We start from the raw sequence: 14,469 nt of genomic DNA, 5'->3' as shown, positions 1-14,469 counted from the left end.
GGGGGCCAGGGGACAGCACGAGGTCCCCGTGGGGTGTCTGCCAGCCCTGGGTGCCATGTCCTGAGCAGCTGTGCTGTCAGTTACTTAAACACGTGTGTGGCACTTTCTGGATGCCACAGCGCTCAGTAGCATCCAGATAACCGAAACGGTTCCCTTACAATGGCCTGTGAGGGAGGGGCAGCCGCGCGGAGTCGCCTGCTGGAGGCCACACAGCCGGGAGGTGCTGCCACGGGGGGGGTTGGGTGTGGCTGCTGTGTGCCCGGGGTGGTGGCCAGGCGGAGGGCACCTCCATCTGGAAGCTCCAGCCCGTCACAGTGCAGTCCACAGGTTCCAGAGGGGGCTGTGGGGGCAGCGTGAGGGCGGTAAGGCCCCCGGGGGTCAAATGAAGAGAAGATGCCTGTTCCAGGGACCCCAGGGCGAGCTTTCTAGGCAGAGGGAAGCCCGGGGCCGGTTGTCACGGGGGTGTCTGAGCCTCTAGCTGGAGTTACTGGGGCAGGGAGGTAGGAAACGGAGGCCAACCGGTGTGAGCCTCCGCCTGCTGAGAGCCGCGGGGAGTGGCTGGAGTCCTGTGACCCTGACCTTCCACCTCGCGACAATTGCAGGAGCCTCCTCCCTGGTCTCTGTCCTCACTCACAGTGGCGCCACCCGCCCCTGCGCCGCAGCAGAAGCCGGGCTCTTACAGCGCAGCCCCCTCTGCCCCAGCGCTCGCCTCTCCAGGCACCGTCCAGCCTCCTGGCCCCTGCACTGCCGGTTCTATTCTGCATTCCCTCCGCCCTGTGAGGCAGGCCTCTGCTGTCTTCACTGCTTTATTTCCCCAGACTCAGCCAGCATCGAAGGCATGCGGTGTCCTAGGACCCTTGCAGCTGACATGCAGGGAGGAGTGTGAGGCTCCCTGCCCCTCCTCAGACTCTCAGAATTCAGAGCCACCCTTTTTGGTCCTTGCCCTGCTGGGCCAAAGACGCCTTGCCTTCTTTTCTCTGTGGGGTAGACACCCCACGCTTTTGCTGTGCACCTACAGCGTGGAACAGGGAGCTGCCCCCGCCCCTGCTCTCTGTAGCTGACTCCCGTTTCCCTGGCTCCTCGGCTCAACAGGGCCTCGGGAGCCCCAGTGCCATGTGACACCTTCTGTAAGTGTGGAATTCAGGAGAATGTGCCTTTGATCCCTGAGTCACCGTGTGGCTGGCATGTGCCCTGGCATGAGAGTCAGTGACAGGCAGGGGCGAGCATGAAGGTACCTATGCTGTGCCCCTGCTTTGGCGCTTTCCTGACTTCTCTGGCCAGTTCTTAGGTTGAAGTAAGTCCTGCCTGTTTTTTTTTTTTTTTTTTTTTTGTTTTGTTTTTTTTTTTTTTGAGACGGAGTTTCGCTCTTGTTACCCAGGCTGGAGTGCAATGGCGCGATCTCGGCTCACCGCAACCTCCGCCTCCTGGGTTCAGGCAATTCTCCTGCCTCAGCCTCCTGAGTAGCTGGGATTACAGGCACGCACCACCATGCCCAGCTATTTTTTTTGTATTTTTAGTAGAGACGGAGTTTCACCATGTTGACCAGGATGGTCTCGATCTCTTGACCTCGTGATCCACCCGCCTCGGCCTCCCAAAGTGCTGGGATTACAGGCTTGAGCCACCGCGCCCGGCCAGTCCTGCCTGTTTTAACAGATGTTTATTAAACATCTGCCCTGGCCAGGCTCTGAGCAGCCTCCAGGGTCTCCGTCCTGAATACAATAGGCCACTCCTGATGCTGGCGGGTGGAGTGGGGGAGATTAAGTCCAGTGTCCCACAGGTGACTGCGTCATTCCACATGGGACAAGAGGGAAAGAGAGCAGACCTACCCTTTTATTTTATTTATTTATTTATTTATTTATTTTCTTTTTATAAATTGAGACAGAGTCTCGCCCTGTCACCAGGCTGGAGTGCAGTGGCGCGATCCTGGCTCACTGAAACTTCCATTTTCCGATTTCAAGCAATTCTCCTGCCTCAGCCTCCTGAGTAGCTGGATTACAGGCACGCGTGGCCATGCACGGATAAACGTATTTTTCCTTTTATGAGAGGGATGCCGGTGTGGACAGCTGGGAGGGGAGATGAATCTGAGCGGAAATGAGAGTCACTTAAGTGTCCGGCACCTTGTCTCGCACCTGTAATCTTGGCACTTTGGGAGGCTGAGGCTGGGGAGTTGCTCCAGCCTGGGAGTTTGTGACCGGCCTGGTCAACATGAGACCCGTGTCTCTACTTTTAAAAATAGAAATAAGATACTTTGCGCAGAGAGAAGTGCCTGTGCAAAGGCCCTGAGGTGAGCATTTGCCCGGTTTGTTCAAGGAGCAGAGGGAGGGTTTGAGTGGGGAAGGGCCTGGTGATGGGAAAGGGGTGTTGCTTGGGCCTCCCAGAGGCTGTGAGAAGAGCTCTTTCTTACTGTCGGTGGGAGCAGCGGTGGGAGGCCTTGAGGCAGGGCAGGTATGGGGGCCCCACAGCCTAGCTGGTTGGAGAATGTCGCAGCTCTCAGGCCCTTCTCCCCCTCCAGCCTCCCAGCCGCTGGTGAACGCCCCGTATAAGTGAGGATTTTACTGCGGGGATGACTCCATCTGGTACCCCTTCCAGCCAGACACCATCACTTATGGGCTCATGGCCAGAGTCACCATCACGGCCACTGTCATCTTTGTAAGGCAGGAGGGATTCAGGGGGACAAGGAGGGGGGCGGGATGCGGTACAGCCTAACCATGGGTTCCTGATGGGGGTGGCCCGGAGGTCTGTTGGGGGCTGGGGGACACAGCCTTGCCCCGAGTGGTACTTGTGGGTAATAGGAACCCCCTTTTGTTTTTTGAGATGGAGTTTCGCTCTTGTTGCCCAGAGTGCAATGGCAGGGTCTCCACTCACTGTAACTTCTGTCTCCTGGGTTCAAGTGATTCTCTTACCTCAGTCTCCCCAGTAGCTGGGACTACAGGCATGCGCCATCACACTGGCTAGTTTTGTAATTTTAGTAGAGATGGGGTTTCACCATGTTGGTCAGGCTGGTCTTGAATGCCCGACCTCAGGTGATCCACCCGCCTCAGCCTCCCACAGTGCTGGGATTACAGGCGTGAGCCACCGAGTCTATCTAGGGCCCTTTTAGAGTCCCCAGCTCTGCAGCAGCCTTGGGGAGGCCCGTGGGGAGGACTGAGGCACAGTGAGGGCCCATGGGCTGACCAGTACCCCTGCTGGTCGCTGCAGCTGCCCCATGCTCAGGTCATGGTGGGAGAAGCCTACCTGGTGCACAGGACTGGCTCTATTCCCGCTCCAACTTCAACAACTACTGGCTGCCGTGTACAAGGTGCTGGGGACCTTCCTGTTCAGGGTGGCCATGAGCCAGTCTCTGACAGACCTGGCCAAGTACACGATTGGCCACCTGCACCCCAACTTCCTGGCCGTCTGTGACCCCGACTGGAGCCGGGTCAACTACTCGGTCTACATGCAGCTGGAGAGTGTGTGCAGGAAAAACGCTGCTGACGTCACCGAGGCCAGGTGAGTGTGGACGAGCAGCCTTCACTCTGGGGGGCAGTGGGAGCTGAAGAAGCTGCAGAAGCCAGGTGGTGAGGAGCCAGCAGGCAGGTGGTCAGGCAAGAGCGGGGCCTCAGGGCTCTGGGTGCCCCGCAGACAGCAGGAGGCCAGGGGGAGTGTGCTCTGTCTCCCCAGAGTCTCAGCCCGCCCTCTTCTGCGCTGTCTTCTTACCATCTCTACTGATAGGTCTTTAAACGTTTCAACTCATCGTTGTCCTTTTTAAAAAATCAAAATATTGATTGACAAGGCTAGCATAATGTCAGACCAAAAATCAATCAATCAATAAATAAACCAAAATAAAATTTGTATAAAAGTCACCATTTCTTCCATTTTACAGTGTACAGTTCATTTTTAGTACATTCACAATGCTGTACATCCATCTTCTCTACCTAATTCCAGAATATTTTCATCTCATCAGAAGAAAACCCCGCAGCATGGGGAACATGGCAAAACCCCATCTTTATGACAATCAAAAAATTAGGCCGGGCTAGGTGGCTCACGCTTATAATCCCCGCACTTTGGGAGGCTGAGGCGGGTGGATTACCTGCGGTTGGGATTTCGAGACCAGCCTAGCCAACATAGAGAAATCCTGTCTCTACTAAAAATACAAAATGAGTCAGGCATGGTGGCACACGCTTGTAATCCCAGCCACTCGGGAGGCTGAGGCAGGAGAATCGCTTAAACCCGGGAAGTGGAGGTTGTGGTGAGCTGAGATTGTGTCATTGCAGTCCAGCCTGGGCAACAAGAGTGAAACTCCATCTCAAAGAAAAAAAAAATTAGCCAGGCCTGGTGGTGGGCACCTGCAGTCCCAGCTACTGGGGAGGCTGAGGCGGGAGCATCACTTGAACTCGGGAGGTAGAGGTTTCAATGAGCCAAGATTGTGCTTACCCCAGGCTTGGTGACAGAGTAAGACCCTGTCTCAAAAAAAGGAAAGGAAAGGAAACGAAGAACCCTTGTACCCATTAGCTGTCACTCCTCCCCCAGCCCCTGGCAACCACCATTATCCTATTTTCTGTCTGTAGATTTGCCTGTTCTCAATGTTTCATATAGATGGAATCATACACTATGTGGTCTTTGGTGTCTGCCTTCTCTTTTTCTTTTTCTAATTTTTTTTTTCTTTTTTTTTTGAGATGGAGTTATGCTCTTGTTGCCCAGACTGGAGTGCAATGGTGTGAGCTTGGCTCACTGCAACCTCCGCCTTCTGGGTTCAAGTGATTCTCCTGCCTCTGCCTCCTGAGTAGCTAGGACTACAGGCACCCACCAACACGCCTGGCTGATTTTGCATTTTTTACTGGAGACGGGGTTTCTCCATGTTGGTCAGGCTGGTCTCGAACTACTAACCTCAGGTGATCCGCACACCTTGGCCTCCCAAAGTGCTGGGATTACAGGCATGAACCACTGTGCCCAGATTCTTTTTCTAATTAAAAAAATCTTGGGGGAGCGGTGTGCAAGATGGTTCACATATGTAACCCCAGCACTTTGGGAGGCTGAGGTGGGCAGATCACCTGAGGTGAGGAGTTCGAGACCAGCCCAGCCAACATGGTGAGAACCCATCTCTACTTAAAATACAAAAATTAGCTGGGTTTAGTGCTGCATGCCTATAATACCAGATGCTCAGGAGGCTGAGGCAGAGAATCGGTTGAACCTGGGAGGCAGAGACTGCAGTGAACCAAGACGGTGCCATGGCAGTGCAGTCTGAGTGAGAGAGTGAGACTCTGACTAAAAAAAAAAAATTTGGTCAGACATGGTGGTTCACACTTGTAATCTCAGCACTTTGGGAGGCTGAGGTGGGCAGATCACTTGAGGCCAAGAGTTCGAAACCAACCTGATCAACATGGAGAAGTCCCATGTCTACTAAAAATACAAAAATTAGCCCGGCCTGGTGATGGACGCCTGTAATCCCAGCTACTCAGGAGGCTGAGGCAGAGAATAGCTTGAACCCAGGAGGCAGAGGTTGCAATGAGCCGACTATGCTCCAGCCCGGGAGACACGAGACTCTTTGTCTCAAGAAAAAAAATTGGTTTTGTTTTGCTTAAAGCTACAGGAAAAAGATAAATATAAAGAAAAAAGAGGGTAAGTAGAATAAAAACAAAATTGTTTTTGTATGTTTTTACTGATTGAACACAGTGCATTCTTGTGTTTGGGAAGTTCATGTTGTAACGTTCTGTCCATTTTTGCTTTATGTATTTTGGAGTTCTGTGGTTTACTACATTTACCTTTATAATTGCTCTATCTTTTTGATAGATTGACCCTTTCATCATTATAGAATGATACATATGAGTTTTGTCTCAACAATTTTCGTCTTGATGTCCATTTTGTCTGATATTAATATAGCTATTCTGACTCTCTTTTCATTACTGTTTGCATGGAATATTTTTTTTTTCCAATCTTGTACTTTAAACCTATTTATGTCTCTGACTCTAAAGTAAGTCTCTTATGCCTAGCATAACATTGGGGCATGTTTTTTATGTATTGTCCAGTCTCTGATTTTTTTTGAGACAGAGGCTCACTTTGTCACCCAGGCTGGAGGATGGTGATCTCAGCTCACTGCAGCCTTGGACTCCCAGGCCAAGCCATCTTCCAGCCTCAGCCTCCCAAGTGGCTAGGACTGGCTGCCACATTCAGCTACTGTTTATTTATGTTTTTTGTAGAAACAGGGTTTTGCCATGTTGCCCAGGCTGGTCTTACTCTTCAGCTCAAGCGATCCACCCTCTGTGGCCTCCCAAACTGCTAGGATTACAGGTGTTTGCCACCACGCCCAGCCAGATCTCTGACTTTTTATTCTTTTTTCCAGCATATGTTAATCTTTTTATTGAATTAAGGCATTTAACGAATATCTGACTTTCAGTTGGAGTGTTTAATCTATTGATAGTCAGTGTAATTACCAACAAGGAAGGCCCTCTGTCTTTTTGTGTAGGGTTTCCTAGGTTATGTCTTCCTTTTTCAGGTCCTTCCTTGTCACTGTCTTTTTTTTTTTTCCCCCTTTACTTTTTTTTTCTTTTAGTGATGAGGGTCTTGCCATCTTGCCCAGGACTTGAACTCCTGGGCTCAAACCATCTCTGCCTTCCAAGTAGCTGGGACTACAGGCATACATTACCACATCTGGCTGGTTTTTACATTTTTTTTTCTTAGAAATAGGGTCTGATCATGTTGCCTAGGCTGATCTAGAATGCCTGAGCTCAAGCGGTCCTTCTGCCTTGGCCTCCCAAAGTGCCGGGATTACAAGCATGAGCCCCCAAGCCCATTCAGGCTAAATCATCTTTTTATCTCTTTTTTTTTGAGACAGAGCCTGGCTCTGTTGCCCAGGCTGTAGTGCAGTGGTTCGATCTCGGCTCACTGCAACCTCCACTTCCTGGGTTCAAGCAATTCTCCTGTCTTAGCCTCTCCAGTAGCTGGAATTAAGACACCTTAATTCCACCACCTGGCTAATTTTTGTATTTTCATTTTTATTATTTTTATTTATTTTATTTTTTGAGACAAAATCTCACTCTGTCACTCAGGGTAGAGTGTAGTGTACAGTGGCATGATCTTGGCCCAGTGCAACCTCTGCCTCCTGGGTTCAAGTGATTCTCCTGCCTCAGCCTCCTGAGTAGCTGGGACTATGGGCATGTACCACCACATCCTGCTAATTTTTTTGTATTTTCAGTACAGATGGGGTTTCATCATGTTGGCCAGGCTGCTCTCGAACTCCTGATCTCAAATGACCCACCCACCTTAGCCTCCCAAAGTGCTGGGATTACAGATGTAAGCCACTGTGCCTGGCCCAGCTGAATAATCTTAACTGACCTATTTTCTCTGTTTTTTTTTTTTTTTTTTTTTTTTTGAGACGGAGTCTCAGTCTGTCACCCGGGCTGGAGTGTAGTGGTGTGATCTTTGCTGTCTGCAACCTCTGCCTCCTGGGTTTAAACACTTCTCCTGCTTTAGTCTTCTGAGTGCTGGGATCACAGGCATGCACCACCACACCTGGACAAGTTTTGTACTTTTAGTAGAGACAGGGTTTCACCACATTGGCCAGGCTGGTCTCGAACTCCTGACCTCAGGTAAGGCGCCTGCCTCAGACTCCCAAAGCACTGGGATCACAGGCGTGAGCCACCACGCCCGACCTGTTTTATTTTGTTTTAAACTGTGTGTTTAGAATATTATAATGTGGCCACTCTGGAAATAGGAGTCTCCCTCCTCTCCAGGGTGTGTTCTTTCTGTTTGTTGCAATGATTATTTGTTTAATGGCTTTTCTGACTGTGATGAGTGGCCATCTCCTCCTGTTCTTTTAGCCTGGTGGTCAGCTAGTGATAGGACAGTGATTTCTTTAAACATCTCGAACAACAACAACAAAAAAAAACAAAAAACAAAAAAACCAAACCCACAACACCCTCCCGAGTCAGTAGAAGGGGTCTGTGTGCCTGTGGGGTCCGCCCTTCCACGGTGAAGCAGGTTTTCTCTGCCTTCACTTTCACTTCCTTGCTTGTGCAGAGCTGGAAGTCCAGCCCAGTGTGAGTGCAGGGCCCTCGCACGCCTCTTCCAAGCTCCTGCTCCACTCTGGTCTTGTAGGTTCCAAGCCTTCATTCCCCAGAGCGTTTTATTCCCTGGCCTTTCCTCCTATGCTGTTTGGCTCCTCTGTTTTTTTTTGCCTCATCTGCTCTCATGGCCCCAGGCAGCAGAGACTAACAAATCTGTTGTAAACATTTCCTACAAATGTCCTCCAGGTAGAACCTCAGCACTGGGAGAATGTCCAGTCAGGTGAGATCAAGATCAGCCCTCGAGCCATACCCCAGTCCACAGTTGCAAATAAGGCCCCTTCTCTGAACCTGTGCTGGGCGTGTGGTCTGTTACCCTGAGGCCACCACAGTCTAGGGGGTGCGAGAGGGACCAGGATGAGTTAAAATGCCACAAAGCTGTTTGTTCTGAGATCCAAATGGATTATCTTTGTGTGTGTGTTTTTTTTTTTTTTTTTTTTTTTTTTTTTTTTTTTTTTTTGAGATGGAGTCTCACTCTGTCACCCAGGCAGTGGCATGATCTTGGCTCACCCCAACCTCCATCTCACAGGTTTTCAAGTGATTCTCCTGCCTCAGCCTCCCGAGTAGCTGGGATTATAGGCATGTGGCACCACACCTGGCTAATTTTTGTATTTTTAGTAGAGACGGGGTTTCACCGTGTTGGTCAGGCTGGTCTCAATCTCCTGACCTTGTGATCTGCCTGCCTCAGCCCCCCGGAAATGAGGGGATTACAGGTGTGAGCCACCGCTCCAGGCCTCAACTGGATTATATCAATCAAGTGTTCTGGTTCCCGCAAGCTTTGGATTAGGTCCAAAAAAGTTGATTGTGGCCGGGCATGGTGGCTCACTCCTGTAATCCAAGCACTTTGGAGGCCAAGGCAGGCGGATCACCTGAGGTTGGGAGCTCAAGACCAGCCTGACCAACATCGTGAAACTCCGTCTTTAAAAAAAAAAAGTTGATTATGACTTTTTTTGGTCAGTTTTTTGCTTCCTATTTTCGGTGTTTCATTCATGTCCTTCATGGAATCTCGAATTTATATAAAAAGAAATCTCGCCGGGTGCAGTGGCTCAAGCCTGTAATCCCAGCACTTTGGGAGGCTGAGGCGGGTAGATCACGAGGTCGAGAGATCGAGACCATTCTGGTCAACCTGGTGAAACCCCGTCTCCACTAAAAATACAAAAAATTAGCTGGGCATGGTGGCACGTGCCTGTAATCCCAGCTACTCAGGAGGCTGAGGCAGGAGAATTGCCTGAACCCAGGAGGCGGAGGTTGCGGTGAGCCGAGATTGCGCCATTGCACTCCAGCCTGGGTAACAAGAGTGAAACTCCGTCTCAAAAAAAAAAAAAAGAAAAAAGAAAAAAAAAAGAAAAAGAAATCTCCCCTCAGTTCCACAAATGGGAGAAAATCCTGAAAAGAAATGCAGTGAAAATGAAATCGGTTTTACCTGCTTGCTGGACACTACCGTCCGCCCTGGGTGTTGGGTTCAGGCCTCAGAGTCTTCACAGGTGAGGCGTCTCATGCCACAGCCCCAACTGGAGACTCTGATTCCATCATTAGATAACTGGAAAGGGCAGAGGGAGCAGCCTTTGCTCCTGGGATTTGGTGGCCTGTAACATTGGCAGTTCCCGTGTTGACCCCTCCCTTCTGCGGGAGGGGCGGGGGCAAGGGGAGGTTGGAAAATGCTTACTGAGCCACCTGCCCTCTGACCTGCTGCCTCTCCTTCCCCAGGTTGTCGTTCTACTCGGGACATGCCTCCTTTGGGATGTACTGCATGGTGTTCCCGGCAGTGAGTCCGTTTTTCCAGGGCTCGCTTGTCAAGTCACTCCCTTTCCTGACCTCGGTTTTCCCAAAATGAGTGGGTCATGGTGGTGATGGGCGCGCTCACTGACTTGTTTGTAAAGACAGGAGGCCCTGGGCTGGCCGGTTTTGTGCCCCCGCCCTCGGAGCTGCCATCTGTGCGGTGGGCGTAGGAGGGCCTGGCAGGGCACAGGCTGAGGCGCCCTCTCCCGTCCCAGCTCTACCTGCAGGCGCGGCTCTGCTGGAAGTGGGCGTGGCAGCTGCGGCCCACGGTCCAGTTCTTCCTGGTGGCCTTTGTCCTCTATGTGGGCTACACCCGCGTGTCTGGTCACAAACACCACTGGAGTGACGACCTTGCTGGCCTCCTGCAGGGGGCGATGGTGGCTGGCCTCACCGTGAGCTTCTGACCCTGATTCACCTGCTGTGCTGTCCAGAGACCACTCCCTGCCCAACCTTGGTCCTGCCCTGCACACTGTTGCCCCACGGAGTCCTCCCCTGGGACCCTTCCTCCAGCCCTGGTCCTTCCCTGGGATCCCTCCTTCCCCCTGTTTCTCCCCTGGGACCCCTACCCCCAACCTCAGTCCATCCCTGGACCCCTCCTTCCCTGGGACCCCTCTTTGCCCCAATTCCTCCCCTGAGACTCCTTCCCCAACCCCAGTCCATACCTGGGACACCTCCTCCCCTCAATTCTCCTCTGGAACCCCTTCCCCCCAACCTCAGTCCTTCCCTGGGACACCCTTTTCCCCCCATTTCTCCTCTGGGACCCCCCAACCCCTGTCCATCCCAGGGCCCTTCCCTCCCCTCCCACATCCTCCCCTAGGACGCCTTCCCCCAACCCCAGTTCTTCCCTGCACCCCTCCCTTCTCCCCATTCCTCTGCTGAGACTACTTGCCTCAACCCCAGTCCTTCCTTGGTCCCCTCCCTTCCCCCATTCCTCCCCTGGACCCCTCTCACCAAACCCAGTCCTTCCCTGGACACCTTCTTCCCCCAGTTCCTTCCCTGGGTCTCCTCCCTGCACACCGCAGCCCTTCCCTGGGCCTGTCAGCGCCCCAGTGCTCTCCACTGGTCCTCCACTAAGAGGGCTCTCTTTCCCCACAGGCACTCTTCCTCTCATGGCCCACCTGGGACCCTCTTTTTCCCCCTCCTGTTCATGCCCATGACCCTGGTGCCTGCCCAGCCCCTGCCTAGTCTCACCTTCCTCCACTCTGCCAGGTCAGCTCCATCTCAGACTTCTTCAAAGCCCGACCCCCACAGCACTGCCCAAAGGAGGAGGAGCTGGAACGGAAGCCCAGCCTGTCACTGACAGTGACCGTGGGCGAGGCTGACCACAACCATATGGGTACCTGCACTCCTCCTCCTGAGGCTGGACCCTGAACAGGCAGGGAGTGGCTGTGAGCCCAGCTGAGGCCAGCCCCCTACGTGGTCCGTCTGGCCCTGGGTAGGCAGTGAGGGCTCCAGATGGGCTCCAGGAACCCTGAGTAGGCTCTGCTGCCCCCTGCCCTGCACTGGACCAGAGGTCTGGGGAGGCCTAGGTAGCCCTGAGCATTTGGAGGGGGACCTGTTCCCATAGCTCCCCAATATCCCCATTCTTTTATGGGGTTAAGGAAGGAACTGTTTTGTAAAATGTAATGCACATGTGGTTTTTAGTAAAATAGGGCACTGGTTTGACGAGTGGTCTCAGTGCCTAATCTGTTCCCTACGGCCGTTCTGGGACAGGGTTCCCCCTGTCAGAGGGCTCCGCAGAGCTCAGGCATCAGGCAGACTCACCCGTTGTGACAGTGGAGGGCAGCAGCCAAGCCCGCCCCTTGTGTTTCTCCCTGCACGGCACTGGGGTCCAGGGTCAGATGGGTCAGCACACCCCTGCCCTCTGCTCATGTCCACCCTGTGCACCTGGGGGCCACACTTCTGAAATGTGTAATTCAGGGGCTGGTTTCCCTGAAGCGATGGCAGAACACACAGAGCTTACTTTTTTAACAGAAGGGTAAAGGGCACATTTGTTTTTTGTATGGGCGGTAACTTAAGTGTCTGCTGATGTTTTGTTTGCACCTGGAACCTCTCTTATTCCCTCACCCTGCAGGGTGTTCCTATCAGGCCTTAGCCTATGGGAAGGGTAGTGTAGCCCTGGGGGCAAAAGTGCAGCTTTGGAGCCCCACCCAAGGGGCCGAGATGGAGACCTGCTCTTGGTGGACGGGAAGGAAGGTGACCCAGACCCTGCAGAACCCCAGCTGAACATCAGGGACTTGCCTCCATGCAGGTGTCAGACGGGATCCTGGCCAGGAAAGTCACACTGAAGCCTCCCAGGTATACTAGGGTGCTGCAGCAGGCAGTGACACCTGAGGACTAAGGACGCTGTGTCTGGGTTCAGAATGTGTCTCTGGCAGTGAGTGGGAGAGAGGTTCCCAGCCAGATCCCACAGGGAGAGTCACTGCATCAGGAGTAAATGGGAATGACCCAGGTGCGCTGACAGCAGCCAACACCTCCGTCTCCTCCCCAGGCACAATGGCCTTGAAAGCCAGGACCACAGTGAGGGTTGAGCACGAGTCTGTGGGAGCAGCAGCAGTGCACAGGACTCCGGAGTTGTCTGCTGGGGGCAAGTGGCCGTGTTGGGACGAGTGGTGAAGACTGAGGAGTGGAGGAAGTTTGGAGTGAGGGAGAGGACGTGGCCGAGTCCGGCAGCTGGCCTCGGCCGGGGGAGTCTCAGTGCTTCAGAAAGAGCATGTGCACCCCACAGCTGTGAGAGCAGAGAAAGAAAGGGCTGCACTGACCAGAGCCATCCCCAGAGGGTGCTCAGGAGCCAAGAGGGCCCAGCTGTGGGAACCAGTGGCCTGTCTCTCCGCTTGGGTGCTGCCCAGCTGGGCTACACACACATTGCTCTGCATCTGTTGGGAAAAGCCGGGACGAAGGGTGTCAGGCTCGGAAATTCTCACAGGTTCCCAGTACCAAGATGGCAGGCAGGGCGGCAGTTAGGACACATTTCTCCACCCACACGGAGCTCTGGGGAAGCTCTCTTGCATAATTTTGGGTTTACACTGCCCACACCCTTATGGTTTCATGGAAAAAAATAATATTTTCTCTCGTTGTACAAGGAGGATTTTTTTTTCTGTTGTTTCTCACAGGAAACTCAGATTCTTAGCCTCGTAAATGTCATTTCCCATGGCTGCGACCTCGTGGCCTGGCATTTCTCCCACCTTCTGAGGTTAATTGGTTTTTGAAGACCTCCTCCTGGCTGGGCACAGTGGCTCACACCTGTAATCCCAGCACATTGGGAGGCCGAGGTGGGTGGATCACAAGTTCAGGAGATCGAGACCATCCTGGCCAACATGATGAAACCCCGTCTCTACTAAAAATGCAAAACTTAACTGGGCGTGGTGGTGAACACCTGTAATCCCGGCTATTCAGGAGGCTGAGGCAGGAGAATTGCTCTAACCCAGGAGGCAAAAAAAAAAAAAAAAAAAAAAAAAAGGGAAACTCCCCCTGAGTATTTGATGATATGCAGGATTTTTTTTGAATGTGTAAGCTACCATACGTTATTCTGGTTTTGTGGTAAACCATACATTGTTTTTTAGACACAGGGTCTCATTCTTTTCCCCAGGTTGGAGTGCAGTGGTGCAATTACTGCTCACTGCAGCCTCGACTTTCCAGGCTCAAGCGATGCTCCTGCCTCAGCCTCCCAAGTAGCTGGGATTACAGGTGCCCTCCACCACGCCCAGCTAATTTTTGTATTTTTAGTAGAGATGCCATTTCACCATGTTGGCCAGGCTGGTCTCGAACTCCTGACCTCAGGTGATCCACCCACCTCAGCCTGCCAAAGTGCTGGGATTACAGGTGTGAGCCACCACACCTGGCTATTTGTTCCTCAACTGAATTTCTGTTTGAATTGAAACAACATAAGATCCTAATTTCGATAAAATTATTTACATTTTTTACGTTAGTTGCTTGAACCCGATGCAGCATTTACTCAACCTCACCCAGCAGTGGTGTGGCCTGTGGCCTTCTGGACAGCATTGGGGATGGGGACTTGGGGGTGCATGAGCCCCCAGGATGGCTCAGCAGTGTGTTTTGGGCCTTTTTCCAGAGGCTTCTTAGTCCCAAGCCTGATTGTCTACCCCCAGTCTCCTCAACAGCGAGAGGCACATTGTCCTCTTGTGTAGAGAATCTTAGTTCTTCTGTCTCTTGCCGCATATTTTTAGGAGCTGGACAGCTCCCAGCTCCCATCCCCTGTCTCAGAAATCACTTCTCAAGTAATACCCTGCCACAGTATTTTGTTAGCCTGTTTTGTTGTTCTTTGTTTGTTTTGAGATAGGGTTTCGCTCTTCTTGCCCAGGCTGGAGTGCAGTGGCACGACCTCGGCTCACTGCAACCTCTGCCCTCCAGGGTCAAGCAATTCTCCTGCCTCAGCCTCCAGAATAGCTGAGACTACAGGCACCTGCCACCATGCTCAGCTAAGGTTTTTGTATTTTTAGTAGAGATGGGGTTTCACCATGTTGGCCAGACTGGTTTTAAACTCCTGACCTCAAGTGGTACACCCACCTCAGCCTCCCAAAATGCTGGGATTACAGGCATGAGCCCCTGGCTGAGCCTCTTTTGTGACAGCTGTGATTCGTTGGATCTAAGCCCAGTTTTGTTTTTACTCTGGCTTGCTGTTTTATAAGCA

General features: G+C 52.3%; 1 pseudogene; it reads left to right on the top strand.

Annotated features, from left to right (window-relative positions):
- The first annotated feature begins 2,003 nt into the window (after positions 1 to 2,003).
- On the top strand, positions 2,004 to 11,483 carry LOC141579952 (phospholipid phosphatase 2-like; annotated as a pseudogene).
- Positions 11,484 to 14,469: the final 2,986 nt, after the last annotated feature.

Source organism: Saimiri boliviensis, chromosome 12 (assembly GCF_048565385.1).
Source record: "Saimiri boliviensis isolate mSaiBol1 chromosome 12, mSaiBol1.pri, whole genome shotgun sequence".
In the NCBI taxonomy this organism is placed as follows: Eukaryota; Metazoa; Chordata; class Mammalia; order Primates; family Cebidae; genus Saimiri; species Saimiri boliviensis.
This window is presented reverse-complemented; position numbering and strand designations above follow the sequence as displayed.